Source organism: Phoenix dactylifera, chromosome 4 (assembly GCF_051530095.1).
Source record: "Phoenix dactylifera cultivar Ajwa chromosome 4, Ajwa_hap1_PhDact_Kaust_v1.1, whole genome shotgun sequence".
In the NCBI taxonomy this organism is placed as follows: Eukaryota; Viridiplantae; Streptophyta; class Magnoliopsida; order Arecales; family Arecaceae; genus Phoenix; species Phoenix dactylifera.
Window position 1 is genome coordinate 20,273,315 of NC_143193.1, and position 24,062 is coordinate 20,297,376.

Here is a 24,062-nt window from a genome sequence, read left to right on the forward strand (position 1 = left end):
AGTCCAATCCTAGTCAAAATAGGATTTGTATGAACCCATTCAATTTCCTCCTTATCCTAATCTAATTAGGATTTAATTGAACCATGACTCTATTGAACTCTTCAATCCTAATCCAATTAGGAGTCATTTAATTAATTAGATTAAACTTAAAATTAATTAGGACTTAAAAAAAATTCTAATCTAATTAGGACTTGTCCAAATTTCAGCCCTAAGATAATTAGGACTTTAGAAATCCTAATCCAATTAGAACTCCATGAATCCTACTCCAAGTAGGACTCTAATTTAATTTGAAATCCTAATCCAATTAGAACTCCATGAATCCTACTCCAAGTAGGACTCATGATCAAGTCCAATTAATTAAATCCAATTAATTAAATTAAATTGCAATCCGATTGCAATTGTTCCTTCTTCTAACCACTAACTCTTAGCGGGTTAACCATTTATCAATCTAATTGATCATATGTGATTCTTAATCACAATTCAACCATCGGATTGGTCAATACTTCTAATGTGTGTGACCCTATAGGTTCCATTCTGACTGGTAGTGAGATATATTGTGATCTCTATCACAATATCATTGAAAACTTCTTTCAATGGGTTGAAACAATTCCAACTCAACTCACCAGGGATTATCGACCATCGAGATGATCCCTGTGAGTCTCACCATCCACCAGTGACACCTAGCAGTTTGTAGTGGCTACCCAGCAGAATAGAATGATGAACCTCTAGGTGCAGTTATCGTATGATACAGTCCTTCTATCGTGGATCCCTACAGACCGGAGGTCATGGATAACTCGTCAAACCCCATCGTCTGTCATATGTCTAGATTTATTCGACTTGAGTTTGATAGTGGAAAACTTTTTCTCCACTTTATATTACTGCCCTAGCCAAGGTTTTAGAACTCAGTCTAATAAATCACATAGGATCACTCCTCTTCTATCAAGGTCGATAGATTCCATGTAAGTGCATACCCTACTCCTACAGTGAACTTACTGCAGCCAATCTACACTACAAGGACCCATATGGCTAGAGAACATGTATACGTGTAGTCAAACTACAATAACCTCACTGTGAGTAGTCGAAGCACCGCAGGTCAAAGGACCAATCATACTACTGCAACATCAAGTAAGTCACTGACGAGTGGATAGACATCCAAGTGACTTCTTGTCTTGGTCATGCTCAGTACCCTTGATCTCTAACAAGCACCTGCACTATCACTTCAGTGTCCCTACACTGTGGACTCGAGTCTCGTCCATCCAGAAGGAAAGTGATCTATGCACTGATCGGATCGATCACCGTCCTCATGATGATCCATTGATCAGGAGCATTTAGAAATTAATCACCAATGATACATGGCTCAAATTCTCAACTCTTGAGAATATGTATCATCATCTTATTAATTCCTTGAACGATTCATAGACACATAAACAATATGAATGAAAAGATGCCCATTTATTATTCAATAATAATAAAGTCAAGTACAAATTTATGTCCCAGAATTAATAATGTGTCTGCCAGATTGGCTTTTAGGGCATATATCTAACAATCTCCCACTTGTACTAAAGCCAATCAGACATATATCTAAGTCCCATCTTCTCAAGATAGGCTTCTGTTTCTGCTGATTTAACTGCTTAGTGAGCGGGTCCGCCACATTGTCCGCAGAGTCTACTCTCTGCACCTCGACATATTTCTTCTCGAGGTATTCGCGTATGAGGTGAAAGCGCCGCTCTATGTGCTTGGACTTCTGATGAGACCTTGGCTCCTTAGCAAGAGCTATGGCGCCATTATTATCGCAGTAGAGTGTGATGGCATCTGATGGCATTACATCTAGCTCTGCAATGAATTTGTTGAACCAGAAGGCTTCCTTTGCAGCTTCAGAGGTGGCGATATACTCAGCTTTCATGGTAGACTCAGCAATGATCGGTTGTTTGGAACTCTTCCAATTTACCGTACCACCATTGCACAAGAACGCAAATTCAGATGTAGACTTTCTATCATCAATATCAATCATGAAATCTGAATCTGTGTATTCTTCTACCTTTAACTCTGATGATCCTCCAAAAACCAAGAACAAATCTTTAGTTCTTCTCAAGTACTTAAGAATGTTCTTCACAACTGTCCAGTGCTCTTCGCCTGGATTCGACTGATATCTACTAGTGACACTCACAGCAAGGGCTATATCAAGTCGTGTACACAGCGTGGCATACATGAGGCTTCCTATTACAGAAGCATAAGGAATCCTACTCATGCATTGAATCTCTTCAGATGTGTTGGGGCACATCTTCTTGGATAGATGAATCCCATGCCTTAGGGATAATAGACCCCTCTTGGAGTTTTCCATACTGAACCTCTTCAGTACCTCCTCTATGTACATTTCTGTGATAGGCCAAGCATCCTTTTAGATCTATCCCTATAGACCTTTATCCCCAAAATGTAGGATGCTTCTCCAAGGTCTTTCATGGAGAACTCTTTTGACAACCAGACCTTGACCGAGGTTAGCATAGGAATATCATTTTCTATCAGGAGGATGTTGTCCACGTATAGTACGAGGAACATGACAGCACTCCCACTAACCTTCTTGTAAACACACGGTTCTTCTTCGTTCTTGCGAAAATCAAACGATTTGATCGCGTCATTAAAACGAGTCTTCCAACTCCGAGATGCTTGTTTTAGTCCATAGATGGACCTTTGCAGCTTGCAGACCTTGTGATCACCATCACTGAAAGTGAAACCCAAAGGCTGCTCCATATAGATATCTTCATCAAGATATCCATTTAGAAAAGCAGTTTTCACATCCATCTGCCATATTTCATAATCATGAAATGCTGCAATGGCAAGCAATGTTCGAATGAATTTCAGCATGGCTACAAGTGAAAAGGTCTCCTGATAGTCAATGCCTTCGCGTTGACTATACCCTTTCACCACTAGCCTTGCCTTATAGGTCTCTACCTTTCCATCCGAACCTATCTTCCTTTTATAGATCCATTTACATCCAATAGGTACTATACCTTCTGGTGGATCTACAAAGGTCCAAACTTGGTTGGAATACATGGAGTCTATCTCTGACTTCATGGCTTCCAGCCATTTCTCAAAATCAATATCAGATATCGCCTCGTTGTAGGTATTGGGATCCTGTACATGTTCTCTATCTCCCATGAGGAACATTTCCTTTGTATCCTCTACTAGTATTCCTAAGTATCTATCGGGAGGATAGAAGACCCTACTTGATCTACGAGGTGGAGGAGGTACTACGTGTATTGGCTCTATGTGAATAGGTTCTATAGGATCCATTACTCATTGCTTTTCAGAGACTTTCTCTTCAAGCTCAATTTTCCTCCCACTGCCTCTATCAAGGATAAACTATTTTTTCAAGAAGACGGCATGTCGGCTCACAAACATATTGTGATCCTCTGAGACGTAAAAATTGTATCCTAATGACTTTTTAGGATATCCTATGAAACGAGCACTTATGGTCCTAGGCTCTAACTTGTCCGTCTGCATTCTCTTGACATGGGCCGGACATCTCCAAATCTTGAGATGACCAAGACTCGGTTTCTTACCATGTCATATCTCATACGGTGTGGTAGGAACGGATTTAGAGGGAACTCTATTCAATAAATAAATCACGGATAATAAGGCATCTCCCCAAAGAAACATAGGCAGATCTGTGAAGCTCATCATGGATCGGACCATATCCAATAGAGTCTGATTCCTCCTTTCTGACACCCCATTGAGTTGAGGTGTACCCGAAGGCGTCCATTGTGAGACTATGCCATTCTCCTTGAGATAGTCCCAAAATTCTCCACTAAGGTATTCTCCTCCTCGATCTGATCGAAGAACCTTAAGGGTTTCTCCAGTCTATTTTTCTACTTCATTTCTAAATTCTTTGAACTTTTCAAAAGACTCAGATTTGTATCTCATAAGATACTCATACCCATATCGTGAATAGTCATCGGTAAAGATAATGAAGTACGAATAACGACCCCTGGCTGACACATCAAATGGGCCACACACATTAGTGTGTACCAGGGTAAGTATTTCAGTGGTCCTCTCCCCATGTCCTACAAAAGGTAATCTAGCCATTTTTTCTTGAAGACAGGACTCACAAACTGGATATGACTCTGAAGTCAATGGGCCGAGAAGTCCATCTTTCTCGAATTTGTTCATTCTGTCCTCTCCAATATGGCCAAGCCTGAGGTGCCACAAATACTTCTGGTTTATCTCATCTCTTGATCTTTTAGATCCTATGGCATCCACTACTTGCTCGGACACATTCACAGACACATCAATATGCAAGTGATAAAGACTGTCAATCATGAAACCACGTGCGACTAATTTATTTTTGAAATAAATAGAACAGTAGTTTTTGTCAAATGTCAAAATATGACCATCCTGTGCTAAACACGAAACAGAAATCAAATTCCTGCTGCCTACAGCTACAGCAGCAACTCTTGCCCCGTTGCCAACCTAAAAGGTTACTGCACCTTCCACCAGCCTCCTACTTTCCTTTAGACCCTGCATAGTAGTGCACAAATGAGCACTAGAACCAGAATCTATAACCCAACTAGAAGTAGAAGAAACCGTAAGGTTAGTTTCAATTACGAGCAAGTCGAACATACCTTCAGAAGGTGTGTCTGCCTTTTTGTTCTTCAGGCTCTCGAGGTATGAAGGGCAGTTCCTTTTTCAGTGGCCGTCGACGTTGCAGTGGAAACATTTTCCCTTGTCATTAGCCCTTTTCTTGTGAACTTCCTTCTTAGGCTTCTTGTCTTTCTTTTGCTTCTTAGCAAGCTTCTTTTTCTTCCAAGTAGACTTTCTCTTGAAACTAGAAGTCAGCTCAGCAGTTAGAACAGAGCCCCTTGAAACTTTCAAGGCTCCCTCAGCAGTTACCAACATATTCAGTAATTCAGTCTTCGTGCATTCAATCTTATTCATATGGTAGTTTACTATAAACTGACCAAATAAATCAGAAAGGGATTGCAGGATCAGATCTATCTGCAGTTCCTTATGCATGGTCATTCCGAGCTTCTTAAGCTCCTCAAGGTCCTTGATCATAGAGAGACAGTGATCATGGACAGACTGCCCTTCGCGCATCTTTGCCTTGAAAATCCTCTTGGATACTTCAAAGCGTGCAGTGCGGCTCTGCTCACCATACAACTCTTGCAGATGAGCCAGTATTTCCCTAGCAGTCTTCATATTCTCATGCTGGCATTGAAGTTCATTAGTCATGGATGCCATGATGTAGTACTTGACTTTAATGTCATCGTCCGTCCATTTTTCATGCGTCTCACGCTGATCATCGGTCGGACATGATGGTAACCTGGGGATGTCACTCTCGAGCACATACCCTAATTTCTCACAACTCAGAACTATTTTGAGGTTTCTCAGCCAGTCTTTGTAATTGGTTCCGGTCAATCGGTTGGTTTCAAGAATACGGGTCAAAGAGTTTGAAGCTGACATTGTGATCTGTAGAGAGTAAAGATTCTAGTTAGATTTTGTACTTGAACTTAATTTATTCTAGGGACTTTTAAAACAAATAGGCTCCCACTATTTTCTCGAATCCCTCATACTCTCCTGATGGAGAAACGAAAACCCTACGCGACTAAGATTTCTAGTGGGTACTGCAGTCTCACCGATTTACATGCCCCCTCACCTAACAGTTATTGGTTTCATATAGAAGGATAAGTGCACAACTTTTGTACAATGCTTCTCAAGCAAATTGCAGTGGTACTTGGTCTCTAAGTCATGAAGACCTCACCTAACAGTTATTGGCCCCATTACTTAGTTAAGTCAGACCTACCGTATAACCGCAGAAATAAAGTCGTCATTGGGTCCTCACCTAACAGTTATTGGTGCCCAACCCCACCTTTACCCCACAACATCTCATGTCTAATAGAGAGGTCCAGCCTCCCGATGCAACTTGCCCACTGTGTCCAGCCGAGACAAGTCAACACCGAAAAGACCTTAGCAGCTCTACTACGGTGGAAGACCTATGGACTTAATATTGCATAATCAAGTCTTAGTGTTTGCAACTTGAGTTCTTCATAAGAGGTAATCGAACAATTGGCCAGATAAGCAGGTGGGAGGCTTTCCTTACTCAGAGAGTAAGGTCCTAATTAAGTAACCACCTTTTAAGCTTGCCTAGACACCAATTGTATCAATTAATCTAATATGACTAACTCATGTTGGTTCACCCTCGACTGATTAGGGAGGTTTCAATTTAGGTCTCACTCGATTGCGTATTCACATCTCATGCAAATATAAATCTACTCGTATAAGCATAAGCATTAAACATCCAGGCATTTATCAAAATAAAATTAAATGGTGATGATCATGGATCCAAGATGGGGTCATTTTACAAGCACATGCACGTCAATTGGATTGATCGTCTTCAACTCTTGACTCGATCTTGATCCTCTAGATCCAATTGTCATCAACTCCTTGATCCATCTTCAATCAACCCTTGATCTCGATACGCGCATGTTGAGCTTGTTGATGTACATATCGATCAACCATCGATGTGCAACACACATCACAGATTACATCCCAGATTATTTTAAAAATTAAATAAAAAATAAAAATAAAATTACAACCCTTTTTCATGAGACACGCAGGTCTCTAATACATGAATTTAAGATGCACGCAGGCATCTAAAAATTAAAATTACATGCATCACAAAACATCGCAGAACATTTCAGCACATTCAAAGGGTCCATCCATGATCATCACCATACGCATCACATGCATAAAAATTATTTTCAGATCTGTAATTTAACTGATTATATCATCTCATGACTTGCTGATCATGCATTATTTGATTCTAAATATTTGTAATCACATTATTAATGCATTAGAATCATAAATCTAAGCATCCATTAATTAGTATGCAGAAAAAACAACAAGCTGAAAATTCTGCATATATAATTTTCAGCAAGCATAATCTCTTAAATTTCAGATCTAAAATGCCTTTAAAAATTTAATCCTAAACTTAATCTATGTAACCTGGCTCTGATACCACTGTTAGGACCTAGCACATGCCGCTGAAAATTCAAAAATTTCAGATATGCAGCGGAAAGACATGTGCATATCCCGTTCATCGCATAAACGTATTTTAAAACCATTTATAGATTGATCAGGATTAAATTCTTAATAAATTATTTTAAAATCATGATTAAGAAGATCAGATCTTCACCTTGTGCGGATAGATGGTCTCCACAAATCTGATTTACGTGGTATTTGATGAGGGTTCAATGGAAGCAGCACACGTGTCCGGCCTCTACAGGTATCCACACGAAGTACTGACTCGATCGAAGCCTTTGGATCTCACCGGGGTGCTAGCTCCCTTACAGAGATGGCAATGGATGGCTGAAGTCCTCTCCTTTGGATCAACCTTTGATTGGCTTGAGAGGAGGAAAAAGAAGGAAAAACCAAGGAAGAAGAAAAACAAGGTTCTATGCAGCCTTTTTCTTTTTCTTCCTTTTGAAACCAAGATGAAGAAGGAAGAGGGCGTCCTAAGCTTTTCTTTTTCTTCTCTTGATTGTGGCTCAAAGGAGGAAGATGGAGGAGGGTGCTCACAGCTGGAATGAGGAGAAAAACATGAACCTTGGCCGAAATCCCATGCTCCCCTTTTGAAATATTAAGAGATAAAGATGAGCTCCTATCCTTATCTCATTATTCATGCCACCTAGGAGGGGCGTGCGCCCCTCCTTTTTCTCCCATGCAATGCCCAAGAGGAGGGTCGTAAGCCCCTCCCTCAAGTCCATATTAATCTGCCATTTAATCCAATTAAAGGGTATTTTAATTTGGGTGCATTGCATGAGTCCAATCCTAGTCAAAATAGGATTTGTATGAACCCATTTCAATTTCCTCCTTATCCTAATCTAATTAGGATTTAATTGAACCATGACTCTATTGAACTCTTCAATCGTAATCCAATTAGGAGTCATTTAATTAATTAGATTAAAATTAAAATTAATTAGGACTTAAAAAAAATCCTAATCTAATTAGGACTTGTCCAAATTTCAGCCCTAAGACAATTAGGACTTTAGAAATCCTATTCTAAGTAGGACTCTAATTTAATTTGAAATCCTAATCCAATTAGGACTCCATGAATTCCACTCCAAGTAGGACTCATGATCAAGTCCAATTAATTAAATCTAATTAATTAAATTAAATTGCAATCCGATTGCAATTGTTCCTTCTTCTAACCACTAACTCTTAGCGGCTTAACCATTTATCAATCTAATTGATCATATGTGATTCTTAATCACAATTCAACCATCGGATTGGTCAATACTTCTAATGTGTATGACCCCATAGGTTTCATTCTGACTGGTAGTGAGATATATTATGATCTCTATCACAATATCATTGAAAACTCCTTTCAATGGGTTGAAACAATTCCAACTCAACTCACCAGGAATTATCGACCATCGAGATGATCCCTGTGAGTCTCACCATCCACCAGTGACACCTAGCAGTATGCAGTGGCTACCCAACAGAATAGAATGATGAACCTCTAGGTGCAGTTATCGTATGATACAGTCCTTCTATCGTGGATCCCTACAGACTGGAGGTCATGGATAACTCGTCAAACCCCGTCGTCTGTCATATGTCTAGATTTATTCGACTTGAGTTTGATAGTGGAAAACTCTTTCTCCATTTTATATTACTGCCTTGGCCAAGGTCTTAGAACTCAGTCTAATAAATCACATAGGATCACTCCTCTTCTATCAAGGTCGATAGATTCCATGTAAGTGCATACCCTACTTCTACAGTGAACTTACTGCAACCAATCTACACTACAAGGACCCATATGGCTAGAGACCATGTATACGTGTAGTCAAACAACAATAACCTCACTGTGAGTAGCCGAAGCACCGCAGGTCAAAGGACCAGTCATACCACTGCAACATCAAGCAAGTCACTGACGAGTGGATAGACATCTAAGTGACTTCTTGTCTTGGTCATGCTCAGTACCCTTGTTCTCTAACAAGCACCTGCACTATCACTTCAGTGTCCCTACACTGTGGACTCGAGTCTCGTCCATCCAGAAGGAAAGTGATCTGTGCACTGATTGGATCGATCACCATCCTCGTGATGATCCATTGATCAGGAGCATTTAGAAATTAATCACCCATGATGCATGGCTCAAATTCTCAACTCTTGAGAATATGTATCATCATCTTATTAATTCCTTGAACGATTCATAGACACATAAACAATATGAATGAAAAGATGCCCATTTATTATTCAATAATAATAAAGTCAAGTACAAATTTATGTTCCAGAATTAATAGTGTGTCCGCCAGATTGGCTTCTAGGGCATACATCTAACAATCCCAGCGTCCAAGCCAGTGGTCACCCAAAGATCTCTTCCGGCTTAGCCACCCACCTGATCCCATCCGTTCGCCAGTCTCAGCTCCATCCTTTTCCACGCATCTCCCTTCCCAGCTCCCCTGTTCCACGACAGAGCCCGTCCAAAGAATCTAGCCTTCAACCACCCATGGATAAGCCCAAGCCACCTTCATCTCTTCCGCGATTAGCTCCCTGCTCCTTATCCCACAGATTGCGTCTCAATCAAACTCCTAAACATGGATCTCAGCTCTCCTTCTATCTCGGTCCCATGCTTATCTTCCCATTCCGCAACCAATTCATTCTCATCCTTCCCAGCATCTTCCTAACCTCCCAACATCTTCACTCCCAGCCGCATCCCTTCATTACCATTTAGCATCCATCAACACATCCCGTGTCCGCAAGCTTCCTAGCTTCCAAACAAAGCCATTTTCCAACTCTTCCAACATTCTCCAGCATCCCGCTTCTTCTGGGTTCAACTCCATCCACGGATGAGTTCTCTCCCCTGTTTCAACTTCCACGTCCTCAACCGAACCCAACGTTCTCCCAGTCTTCTCCAACGCCATCCAATGCATCCCAAACCGAGATTCTCATAATGTTCTTTTCTTCCGGATTCCCAGAGTATATCTTCTCCAAAAATCAAGCATCTTATCTCCGTCCCGTTTGCATGCCGTTCACAGTCCCGGATCAACCTCATCCGCAAGCCATTCCGCGCTCAGCACCCAAGCTTCACGGATCCTCATCTTCACCCGGATCTTTCCCAGATTTCCTTCCATTCGGATCCCATCTTCTTCCACCAGAATCCCAGCCATTCCGTCGTCCACAACCACTCCTTCCCAGTCGAAGCAAGCCAACCTCCTCCGGATCACGTCCACGAACAGATCTCAGCCATTTTCCCAAGCTTATCCTTTCATCTTCATCTCCCCATTCCGTGGTGTTAGAAAACCCCGATCATGCCGCTGAAATTTTAAAAATTTCAGATGCAGCGGAAGAGGCATGTGCGGGATCAACCGTTCATCGCATGAACGTTGTTTAAAAACCGTTCGTAGATAGATAAGGATTAAAAACTTTTAAATAACATTAGAAGATCAGATCTTCACCTTTGTGCGGGTAGATGATCACCGCAAACTGATGATCATGGTTTAGGATGAAGGTTCGCTTGAAGCCGTTCAAGTGCCCGGCCTCTACGGGTATCCACACGAAGCAGAAAACCGATCCAAGCTTTCTATCTCCCCGGGGTGCTAGCTCCCTTGCAGAGATAACTTTGATGGCTGATATCCTCCCTTTCAATCAATCCTTGATTGTGCTTGGGAGGAGGAAGAAGAAGGATGAAGAGAAGAAGAGGAACGAAGCCCTGCAGCCTTCTTTTTCTTCCTTGCGTTGGAACCAAACGGTGGAGGAAGAAGGAGGCCACCAAGATCCTTTTCTTCCCTTTGTTGTTGGTGGCTGAAAAGAGAGGAGAGGAGGGTGGCCACGTGATGGAGAGGAGGAGGGCTTCACTTTTTTTTTAGGGCACCTCCTTTCAAAGCCTTATAAAGGCATCTAGGGCTCCTATTTGGTTTAGTCCAAATCATGAATCAATTGGGTTCAATCTATGCTAGTCCTAATCCAATTAGAACTTGAATGAACCATGACTCAATTGAACTCTTCAATCCTAATCCAATTAGGAGTCATGTTGATTCATTAGATTAATAATTAATTAGGACTTAAGAAATTCTAATCCAATTAGGACTTGTTTAATTCTAGTCCTAATCCAATTAGTACTCTAATTTGAATTCGAAGTCCTAATCCGATTAGGACTCTAGGAATCCTACTCCAAGTAGGAATCCAAATTTAATTCAAAACTCCTAATCTAATTAGGATTGTAGGAATCCTACTCCAAGTAGGAATCCCAGTCCTACTCCAAATAGGATTCCCAGTCCAAGTAGGAATCCCAGTCCAAGTAGGAATCTCAGTCCAAGTAGGATTCCTAGTCCTAATCCAATTAGGACTCTAGGAATTCTACTCCAAGTAGGACTCTTGTTTTAAGTCCAATTAATTAATTCTCTTTGTTCCTTCTTCAGCTTATTATCAATCTAATTGATTACTTGTGATTCCTAATCACGATTCAACCATCGGATCGGTCAATGCCTCTAGTGTGTGTGACCCCATAGGTTCTACTCTGACTGGTAGTGAGATATATTGTGATCTCTATCACAATATCATTGAAAACTCCTTTCAATAGGTCGGAACGATTCCAACTCTACTCATTAGGGCTTATCGATCATCGAGATAATCCCTATGAGTCCCACCATCCACCAGTGACACCTAGCAGCATGTAGTGGCTACCCAGCAGAATAGAATGATGAACCTCTAGGTGCAGTTATCATGTGATACAGTCCTTCTATCGTGGATCCCTACAGGACGGAGGTCATGGATAACTCGTCAAACCTCTTCGTCTGTTATATGTCAAGATTTATTTGACTCGAGTTCGATAGTGGAAAACTCTTTCTCCACTTTATATTACTGCCCTGGCCAAGGTCTTAGAACTCAGTCTAACAAATCACATAGGATCACTCCTCTTCTATCAAGGTCGATAGATTCCATGTAAGTGCATACCCTACTCCTACAGTGAACTTACTGCAGCCAATCTACACTACAAGGACCCATATGACTAGAGACCATGTATACGTGTAGTCAAACTACAATAACCTCACTGTGAGTAGCCGAAGCACCGCAGGTCAAAGGACCAGTAATACTACTGCAATATCAAGCAAGTCACTGACGAGTGGATAGACGTCCAAGTAACTTCTTGTTTTAGTCACGCTCAGTACCCTTGTTCTCTAACAAGCACCTGCACTATCACTTCAGTGTCCCTACACTGTGGACTCAAGTCTCGTCCATCCAGAAGGAAAGTGATCTGTGCACTGATCGGATCGATCACCGTCCTCGTGATGATCCATTGATCAGGAGCATTTAGAAATTAATCACCAATGATACATGGCTCAAATTCTCAACTCTTGAGAATATGCATCATCATCTTATTAATTTCTTGGACGATTCATAGACACATAATTAATATGAATGAAAAGATGCCTTTTATTTATTCAATAATAAATAGTCAAGTACAAAATTATGTCCCTAGAATTAACAATGTGTCAGCCAGATTGGCTTCTAGGGCATACATCTAACAATCTCCCACTTGCACTAAAGCCAATCAGTCATATATCTAAGCCCCATCTTCTCAAGGTGGGCTTCAGTCTTTTGCTGACTTAGCTGCTTAGTGAACGGGTCTGCCATGTTATCCGCGGAGTCTACTCTCTACACCTCTACATATTTCTTCTCAATATAGTCGCGTATGAGGTGGAAGCGCCGCTCTATGTGCTTGGACTTCTGATGAGACCTTGACTCCATAGCTAGTGCTATGGTGCCAATGTTATCGCAGTAAAGTGTTATGACATCTAATGACATTACACCTAACTCTGCAATGAACTTTTAACTAGAAGGTTTTCAGTGCACCCTTAGATACGGCTTAACATTCAGCTTCTAAGGTAGAATCTATAATGATTGGTTGTTTGGAACTCTTCCAACTTACTGAACCACCATTGTACATATCTTGATGTAGACTTTCTATCATCAATATGTGTGCATCCTTCTACCTTCAACTCTGATCTTCTTCCAAAGACCAAGAACATGTCCTTAGTTCTTCTCAAGTACTTAAGACTGTTCTTCACAGCTATCCAGTGCTTTTTGCCTGGATCTGATCGACATATGCTCGTGACATTCACAGCATGTACTATATCAAGTTTTGTACATAGCATGGCATACATGAGGCTCCCTATTGCTGATGCATAGGGGATCTTGCTCATGCGTTGAATCTCTTCAGATGTGTTGGGGCACATCTTCTTGGAGAGATTAATTTCATGCCTTAGGGATAAGAGACCCCTTTTAGAGTTTTCCATGCTGAACCTTTTCAGCACTTCCTCTATGTACATCTTCTGTGATAGGCCAAGCATCCTTTTAGATCTATCTCTATAGACCTTTATTCCCAAAATATAGGATGCTTCCCCAAGGTCTTTCATGGAGAACCCTTTTGACAACCTGACCTTGACCAAGGTTAGCATGGGAATATCATTCCCTTATCAGGAGGATGTCGTCCACGTACAGTACGAGAAATACGACAGCGCTCCCACTAACCCTTTTGTAAATACACGGTTCCTCTTCATTTTTGATGAAATCAAACGTTTTGATTGCGTCATTGAAACGAGTGTTCCAACTCCGAGATGCTTGCTTTAGTCCATAGATGGACCTTTGCAGCTTGCAGACCTTGTGATCTCCATCACTGGAAGTAAAACCCAAAGGCTGTTCCATATAGATGTCTTCATCAAGATATCCATTCAGGAAAGCTGTTTTCACATCCATCTGCCAGATTTCATAATCATGAAATGCTGCAATGGCAAGCAATGTTCGGATGGATTTCAGCATGGCTACAGCTGAAAAGATCTCCTGATAGTCAATGCCCTTGCGTTGACTATACCCTTTCGCCACAAGCTTTGCCTTATAGGTCTCTACCTCTCCATCCGAACCTATCTTCCTTTTGTAGATCCATTTGCATCCAATAGGTACAATACCTTCTGGTGGATCTACTAAGGTTCAGACTTGGTTGGAATGCATGGAGTCTAACTCTGACTTCATAGCTTCCATCCATTTCTCGGAATCCATATCAGATATCGCCTCGTCGTAGGTTTTGGGATCCTGCGTGTGATCCCTATCTCCCACTAGGAACATTTCCTCGGTATCCTCTTCTAGTATACCTAAGTATCTATCGGGAGGATGGGAGACCCTACTTGATCTGCGAGGTGGTTGAGGGACATCGTGTACTGGCTCTGTATTAATGGATTCGATAGGATCCATGACTCGTTGCTTTTCAGAGACTTTCTCTTCAAGCTCAATTTTCCTCCCACTGCCTCTATCAAGGATAAACTGATTTTTCATGAAGATAGCATGGCGTCTCACAAACACTTTGTGATCCTTTGAGATGAAAAAATCGTATCCTAATAACTCTTTCAAGATATTCAATAAAACGAGCATTAATTGTCCTATCCTCTAACTTGTCCGCCTGTTGTCGCTTGACGTGGGCCGGACATCCCCAAATCTTGAGATGACCAAGACTCGGCTTCTTACCATGTCATATCTCATATGGTGTGGTAGGAACGGACTTTAGAGGGAATTCTATTCAATAAGTAAATAGCTAAAAATAGGGCATCTATCTAAAGAAACAAGGGTAAATCAGTGAAGCTCATCATGGATCGGACCATATCCAATAGAGTCCGATTCCTCCTCTCCGACACTCCATTGAACTGAGGCGTACCAGGAGGAGTCCATTATAAAACTATACCATTCTTCTTGAGATAATCACGGAACTCTTCACTAAGGTATTTACCTCTTCGATCTGATCGAAGAACCTTAGTGAGTTTTTCTATATGTTTTTCTACTTCATATTTAAACTCTTTGAACTTTCAAAAGTTTCATATTTGTGTCTCATACACATATCCATACCATGAGTAATCATCGATAAAATAAAGTAAAAAATTACAACCCCTAGCCTGCACATCGAATGGGCCACACACATCAGTGTGTTCTAGGGTAAGTATTTGAGTGGACCTCCCTGTGTCCTACAAAGGATAATTTGGCCATCTTTCCTTGAAGGCAGAATTCACAAATCAAAAATGACTCGAAAGTCAATGAGCCCAAAAGCTCATGTTTCTCCAATTTGTTTATTCTGTCTTCTCCTATATAGCTAAGCCTGAGGTGCCTTAAATACTTTAGATTTATCTCATTTTTGGATCTATTAGATCCTATGGTATTCACTGTTTGCTCAGATATATTCACAGATACATCCTTATGTATGTGATAGAGACTGTCAATCATAAAACCATTTTGAATCAATTTAATTTTCAAATAAATAAAAATCTTTCTGTGCTAAATAAAATACAGAAATCAAATTTCTGCTAGCAATAGGTAACAGTCCCTAAGTATCCTGAGCATATCTGACAAACCTTCTGAAGGTCTGTCACCCTTCATGTTCTTTATGCTTCCCATGTATGTAGGACAGTTCCTCTTCCAATGGCCATCCATGATGCAATGGAAACACTTTTCCTTGCAATTGGCCTTTTTCTTGGAACTTCCTTACTTGGTGTTTTCTTAGTCTTCTGCTTCTTCGCAGGCTTCTTCTTCTTCCAAATAGACTCTCTCTTGAAAGTAGAAACCAACTTGACAGCGAAAACGATGCCCCTTGAACTTCTTCAAGGTCCCTAAGGTAGTTACCAATTTATTTAACAATTCTATTTTAGTGCATACAACCTTGTTCATATGGTAGTTTACTATAAACTATTCATATGAAGTTGGAAGGGATTGCGAGATCAAATCCGTTTGCAATTCCTTGTGCATGGTCATGCCAAGCTTCTCAAACTTCTCTAAGTCCTTTATCATGGTCAAACCATGATCATGGACAGACTGCCCATCGTGCATCTTGGCTTTGAAGAGCCTCTTGGACACTTCAAACCGAGCTGCGTGACTCTGATCACCATACAACTCTTGCAGGTGATTTAATATGTCCCTGGCAGTCTTCATGTTCTCATGCTGGCATTGTAATGCATTGGACATGGATGCCATTGTGCAGCACCTAACTTTATTATCATTGTTCGTCCACTTAACAAGCGTCTTACACTGATCAGTGATCGGACGGATTGGTAACATGGGGATTCCATGGTCTAGCATATACCCGAATTTCTCACAATTCAAAACTATTTTTGAAATTTGCTGAGCCAATCTTTATAATTGGGTTTGGTCAAACGGTTATTCTATAAGATATGAGTTAAGAGTCTAGAAGCTGACTTTATAATTCTCAGAGAGTAAAGATTCTAGTTAGACTTTTATACTTGATCCTAATCTGTTCTAAGGTCTTTTAGAACAAATGTAACTCCCACTATTTTTTCGAATTCCTCACACTCCCCTGGTAGGAAAACAGAAATCCCACACGACTAGGATTTCTAGTGGGTACTGCGGTCCTACCGATCTACATGGCACCTCACCTAACAGTTATTGGTGACACATAGATGGATGAGTGTACAACTCTTGTACAATGTTACTCAAGCATATTGCAGTGCAACTCGGTCTCTAAGCCATGAAGACCTCACATAACAGTTATTGGTCCCATTTCTTAGTTAAGTCAGACCCACCATATAACCGTAGGAATAAAGTCGTCATTGGGTCCTCACCTAACAGTTATTGGTGCCCAACCCCATCTTTATCCTACAACATCTCATGTCTATAGAGAGGTCCAGCTCCCCGATGCAACTTGCCCACTGTGTCCAGCCGAGACAAATCAACATCAGAAAGACCTTAGCAGCTCTACTACTGTGGAAGACCTATTGACTTAATATTGGTTAATCAGGTCTTAGTGTTTGCAACTTGAGCTCTTCATAAGAGGTAATCGAATAATTAGCCAGGTAAGCAGGTGGGAGGCTCTCCTTACTCAGAGAGTAAGGTCCTAATTAAGTAACCACCTTTCATGCTTTCCTAGACACCAATTAGATCAATTAATCTAATATGACTTGCTCATGTCGGTTCACTCTCGACTTGATTGAGGAGGTTTTAATTTAGGTCTTAATTGGGTTTGCTACATCACATGTAAACCTATCTACCCGACTCTCATTCACATCACATGCAAACGGCACATTACAGGCAGTTATAATCGCAGCAATAATTAAAGCTAAACTTTAAATGGGTGATGATCATGGATTCTAATTAGGTCGTATTACAAGCACATGCACGTCAATCGATCAATTGGTCTTCAACTCTTGAATTGGTTCCAAGCCTTCTTGATTCGATCCTTGACCAACTCTTGATCCAATCGCCATCAACCGCTTAGACCCCTGTTCATCTCATGCCTTGTCTTCAACTTGACCGTTGACGTACATCACATCACAGAAATACAACCAGATGTAAAATAAAAATAATAATAAATTACATCTTCTTTTAGGAGGCACGCAGGCCTCTCAAAACATCAAATAAGATGTATGCAAGCATCTAAAAAATTACATGACATTACAGATCACATCGCAGGTCATTACATTTGATACCAAAAGGGTTTGAATCCTATGATCATCACCATATGCAGCAATTATAATTTTTAGATCTGAAAACTAACTGATTATCTCATGACATAGGTTGCTGATCATGCTAATCATGATTCTAAACTTTGTAATCCCATTAACAATGCAATTAGAATCATCATTGTATCACATAAAAATCAGCATGCAAAAATCAGCACCCCTGAAAAATCTGCATACAGAAATTTTCAGCATGCATGATCATTCAATTTTCAGATCTAATAAGCCTTTAGATATTTAATTCTTACCTTAATCTACGAAGCCTAGGCTCTGATACCACTGTTGGGAACCCGCCCATGCCGCTGATATTTCAGAAAAATTCAGATGGCAGCGGAATCGGCATAAGCGGGATCGACGTTCATCGCATGAACGTTGTTTCATGAACCGTTCGTAGTTAGATAAGAATTAAAACTTTTAAATGCATTTAGAAGATCAGATCTTCACCTTGTGTGGGTAGATGATCACCGCAAACTGAAGTTCGTGGTCTAGGATGAAGGTTCGCTTGAAGCCGTTCAAGTGCCCGGCCTCTACGGGTATCCACACGAAGCAGTGATCCGATCAAAGCTCTCTTGTCTTCCCGGGGTGCTAGCTCACTTGCAAAGACTTCTTTTTGATGGCTGATTTCCTCTCTTTCAATCAACCCTTGATTGTGCTTGAGAGGAGGAAGAAGAAGGATGAAGAAGAGGAAGAAGAACGAAGCCCCTTGCAGCCTTTCTTTTTCTCCCTGCTTTGGAGCCAAGGAAGAAGACCAAAAGGAGGGAGACGCCTCCTCTTCTTTTTCCCTTTGCTGATGGCGGCTGAACCAAGGAAGGGAGAGGGGTGGCCACGGCTTGGAAGAGGAGAGGGAGAGCTCATCTAGGGCGCCGGCCCCCTTTGCCCCTTTTTATAACCATCTAGGGCTCCTACAATCTAGGAGCCCTAGAGTAATTACCTTTCTCTTCTCCCTTCTCCACATGGAAAAGGGAGGGGCATATTCCCCTCCTCATGGTTAACCCTAATCCACATTAAGTAGGGTTTGAAATGCCCTAATGTGGTCAAGCCTTAATCCAATTAGGCTTAGCCCAAGGGTGAACCAATTAGGATCCAATCTAGGTAAGTCCTAATCCAATTAGAACTTAAATCAATTTTGACTCAATTGAACTCTTCAATCCTAATCCAATTAGGAGTCTCATTGATTCATTAGATTAATAATTAATTGTGACTTAAGAAATCCTAATCCAAATTAGGACATATTTAATTTTAGTCCTAATCCAATTAGGACTCTATTTGAATCCGAAGTCCTAATCCGATTAGGACTCTAGGAATCCTACTCCAAGTAGGAATCCAATTTTGATTCAAAACTCCTAATCTCATTAGGATTGCAGGAATCCTATTCCAAGTAGGAATTCCAGTCCTACTCCAACTAGGATTCCCAGTCCTAATCCAATTAGGACTCTAGGAATCCTACCCGAAGTAGGACTCTTGTTTTAAGTCCAATTAATTAATTTCCTTTGTTCCTTCTTCAACTTCTTATCAATCAAATTGATTACTTGTGATTCATAATCACTTTTCAACCATCGGATCGGTCAATACTTCTAGTGTGTGTGACCCCATAGGTTCTACTCTGACTGGTAGTGAGATATATTATGATCTCTATCACAATATCATTGAAAACTCCTTTCAATGGGTTGGAACGATTCCAACTCAACTCATTAGGGTTTATCGATCATCAAGATAATCCCTATGAGTCCCACCATCCACCAGTGACACCTAGCAGCATGTAGTGGCTATCCAGTAGAATAGAAAGATGAACCTCTAGGTGCAGTTAACGTGTCATACAGTCCTACTATCGTGGATCCCTACAGGACGGAGGTCATGGACAACTCGTCAAACTCCATCGTCTGTCATATGTCAAGATTTATTTGACTTGAGTTCGATAGTGGAAAACTCTTTTTCCACTTTATATTACTGCCCTGGCCAAGGTCTTAGAACTCAGTCTAACAAATCACATAGGATCACTCCTCTTCTATCAAGGTCGATAGATTCCTTATAGGTGCATACCCTACTCCTACAGTGAACTTACTGTAGCCAATCTACACTGCATGGACCTATATGGCTAGAGACCATGTATGTGTGCAGTCAAACTACAATAACTTCACTGTGAGTAGCCGAAGCACCGCAGGTCAAAGGACCAGTCATACTACTGCAACATCAAGCAAGTCACTAACGAGTGGATAGACATCCAAGTGACTTCTTGTCTTGGTCACGCTCAGTACCCTTGTTCTCTAACAAGCACCTGCACTATCACTTCAGTGTCCCTACACTGTGGACTCAAGTCTCGTCCATCCAGAAGGAAAGTGATCTGTGCACTGATCGGATCGATCATCGTCCTCGTGATGATCCATTGATCAGGAGCATTTAGAAATTAATCACCAATGATACATGGCTCAAATTCTCAACTCTTGAGAATATGTATCATCATCTTATTAATTTCTTGGACGATTCATAGACACATAAATAATATGAATGAAAAAGATGCCTTTTATTTATTCAATAATAAACAGTCAAGTACAAAATTATGTCCCTAGAATCAACAATGTGTCAGCTAAATTGGCTTCTAGGGCATACATCTAACAATCTCCCACTTGTACTAAAGCCAATTGGTCATATATCTTAGGCCCATCTTCTCAAGGTGGGCTTCAGTCTTTTGCTGACTCAGCTGCTTAGTGAACGGGTCTGCCACGTTATCCGCGGAGTCTACTCTCTGCACCTTTACATATTTCTTCTCAACATAGTCGCGTATGAGATGGAAGCGCCGCTCTATATGCTTAGACTTCTGATGAGACCTTGGCTCCTTAGCAAGGGCTATGGCGCCATTATTATCGCAGTAGAGTGTTATGGCATCTGATGTCATCACGTCCAACTCTGCAATGAATTTCTTGAACCAGAAGCCTTCCTTAGCAGCTTCAGAGGCGGCGATGTATTCAGCTTCCATAGTAGAATCAGCAATGATCGGTTGTTTAGAACTCTTTCAATTTACCGTACCACCATTGCACAAGAACACATATCCAGATGTTGACTTCCTGTCATCGACATCAGTCATGAAGTCTGAATCTGTGTACCCTTCTACCTTTAACTCTGATGATCCTCCAAAAACCAAGAATAAATCTTTAGTTCTTCTCAAGTACTTAAGAATATTCTTCACAGCTGTCCAGTGTTCTTCACCTGGATTCGACTGATATCTGCTTGTGACACTCACAGCAAGAGCTATATCAGGTCGTGTACACAGCATGGCATACATGAGGCTTCCTATTGCCGATGCATAGGGAATCTTGCTCATGCGTTGAATCTCTTCAGATGTGTTGGGGCACATCTTCTTGGAGAGATGAATTCCATGCCTAAGGGGTAAGAGACCCCTCTTAGAGTTTTCCATGCTGAACCTCTTCAGCACCTCCTCTATGTACATTTTCTATGAAAGGCCAAGCGTCCTTTTAGATCTATCTCTATAGACCTTTATTCCCAAAATATAGGATGCTTCCCCAAGGTCTTTCATGGAGAATTCTTTTGACAACCAGACCTTGACCGAGGTTAGCATGGGAATATCATTCCCAATCAGGAGAATGTCATCTACGTACAGTACGAGAAAAACGACAGCACTCCCACTAACCTTTTTGTAAACACACGGTTCCTCTTCGTTTTTGATGAAATCAAACATTTTGATTGCGTCATCGAAACGAGTGTTCCAACTTCGAGATGCTTGCTTTAGTCCATAGATGGACCTTTGCAGCTTGCAGACCTTGTGATCTCCATCACTGGAAGTGAAACCCAAAGGCTGTTCCATATAGATGTCTTCATTAAGATATCTATTCAGGAAGGCAGTTTTCACATCCATCTGCTAGATTTCATAATCATGAAATGCTGCAATGGCAAGCAGTGTTCGGATGGATTTCAGCATGGCTACAGGTGAAAAGGTCTCCTGATAGTCAATGCCTTCGCGCTGACTATACCCTTTCGCCACAAGCCTTGCCGTATAGGTCTCTACCTCTCCATCCGAACCTATCTTCCTTTTGTAGATCCATTTGCATCCAATAGGTACAATACCTTCTGGTGGGTCTACTAAGGTCCAGACTTGGTTGGAATGCATGGAGTCTAACTCTGACTTCATAGCTTCCAGCCATTTCTCGGAATCGATATCAGATATCGCCTCGTTGTAGGTTTTGGGATCCTGTATGTGATCCCTATCTCCCACTAGGAATATTTCCTTGGTATCCTCTTCTAGTATACCTAAGTATCTATCGGGAGGATGAGAGACCCTACTAGATCTACGAGGTGGTCGAGGGACATCGTGTACTGGCTCTTTATGAATGGGTTCTATAGGATCCATAACTTGTTGCTTTTCAGAGACTTTCTCTTCAAGCTCAATTTTCCTCCCACTGCCTCTATCAAGGATAAACTGATTTTCCAAGAAGATGGCATGACGGCTCACAAACACATTGTGATCCTCTGAGACGTAAAAATTGTATCCTAATGACTCTTTAGGATATCCTATAAAACGAGCACTTATGGTCCTAGCCTCTAACTTGTCCGCCTGTAGTCTCTTGACGTGGGCCGGACATCTCCAAATCTTGAGATGACCCAGACTTGGTTTCTTACCATGCCATATCTCATACGGTGTGGTAAGAACGGATTTAGAGGGAACTCTATTCAATAAATAAATCGCTGTGAGTAAGGCATCTCCCCAAAGAAACATAGGTAAATCAGTGAAGCTCATCATGGACCTGACCATATCCAATAGGGTCCGATTCCTCCTCTCTGACACCCCGTTGAGTTGAGGTGTACCCGGAGGTGTCCATTGTGAGACTATGCCGTTTTTCTTGAGATAGTCCCGGAATTTTCCACTAAGGTATTCTCCTCCTCGATCTGATCGAAGAGCCTTAAGAGGTTTTCCAGTTTGTTTTTCTACTTCATTCTTGAACTCTTTGAACTTTTCAAAAGATTCAGACTTGTGTCTCATAAGATACACATATCCATATCGTGAATAATCATCGGTAAAGGTAATGAAGTAAGAATAACGTCCCCTGGCTGGCACATCGAATGGGCCACATACATCTGTATGTACTAGGGTAAGTATTTCAGTGGTCCTCTCCCCATGTCCTACAAAGGGCAATCTAGCCATTTTTTCTTGAAGACAGGACTCGCAAACTGGATATGACTCGGAAGTCAATGAGCCGAGAAGCCCATCTTTATCCATTTTGTTCATCCTATCCTCTCCAATATGGCCAAGTCTGAGGTGCCACAAATATCTTTGGTTTATCTCATCTCTAGATCTTTTGGATCCTTTGGCACTCACTTCTTGCTCGGTAATATTCACAGATACATCCATATGTAAATGATAGAGATTGTCGATCATGAAACCACGTGCGACTATTTTATTTCTCAAATAAATAGAACAGCAGTCTTTGTCAAAAGTAAAAACATGACCTTCCTGTGCTAGACATGAAACAGAAATCAAATTTCTGCTAGCAGCAGGTACATAATAGCAGTCTCTAAGTAATAAACTTAATCCAGACGGTAGTCGCAGATGGTAGGTGCCCACAGCTACAGCAGCAACTTTTGCCCCGTTGCCAACCCGAAGGGTTACCGCACCTTCCGCCAGCCTTCTACTTTCCTTTAGACCCTGCATGGTAGTGCATAGATGAGTACTAGAACCAGAATCTATAACCCAACTAGAAGTAGAAGAAACCGTTAGATTAGTTTCAATTATGAGCAAGTCTATACCTTCTGAAGGTGTGTCACCTTTCTTGTTCTTCAAGCTCTCGAGGTATGAAGGACAGTTTCTCTTCCAGTGGCCGTCGACATTGCAGTGGAAACATTTTCCTTTGTCGTTAGCCTTTTTCTTTTGAACTTCCTTCTTTGGCTTCTTGTCTTTCTTCTGCTTCTTAGCAGGCTTCTTTTTCTTCCAAGTAGACTTTCTCTTGAAACCAGAAGTCAACTCAGCAGCAAGGACATTGCCCCTTGAATCTTTCAAGGCTCCCTCAGCAGTTACCAACATGTTGATTAGTTCAGTCTTAGTGCATTCAATCTTATTCATGTGGTAGTTTACTATAAACTGACCAAATGAATCAGGAAGTGACTGTAGGATCAAATCCACTTGTAATTCCTTGTGCATGTCCATACCGAGCTTCTCAAGCTCCTCAAGGTCTTTGATCATGGTCAGACCGTGATCATGGACAGACTGTCCTTCGCGCATCTTTGTCTTGAAGAGCCTCTTGGACACTTCAAAATGAGCTGTGCGACTCTGCTCACCATACAACTCTTGCAGGTGTGCTAGTATGTCCCTAGCAGTCTTGAGACTCTCATGCTGGCATTGGAGTTCATTAGACATGGATGCCATCATATAGCACTTGACTCTAATGTCATCATCCAGCCATTTTTGATGCATCTGTCGCTGAACATCAGTAGGACGTGCTGGTAGTGTGGGGATATCTGAATCGAGTATGTAGCCTATTTTCTCACAGTCCAAAACAATTTTGAGGTTTCTAAGCCAGTCTTTGTAATTGGTTCCGGTCAATCGGTTGG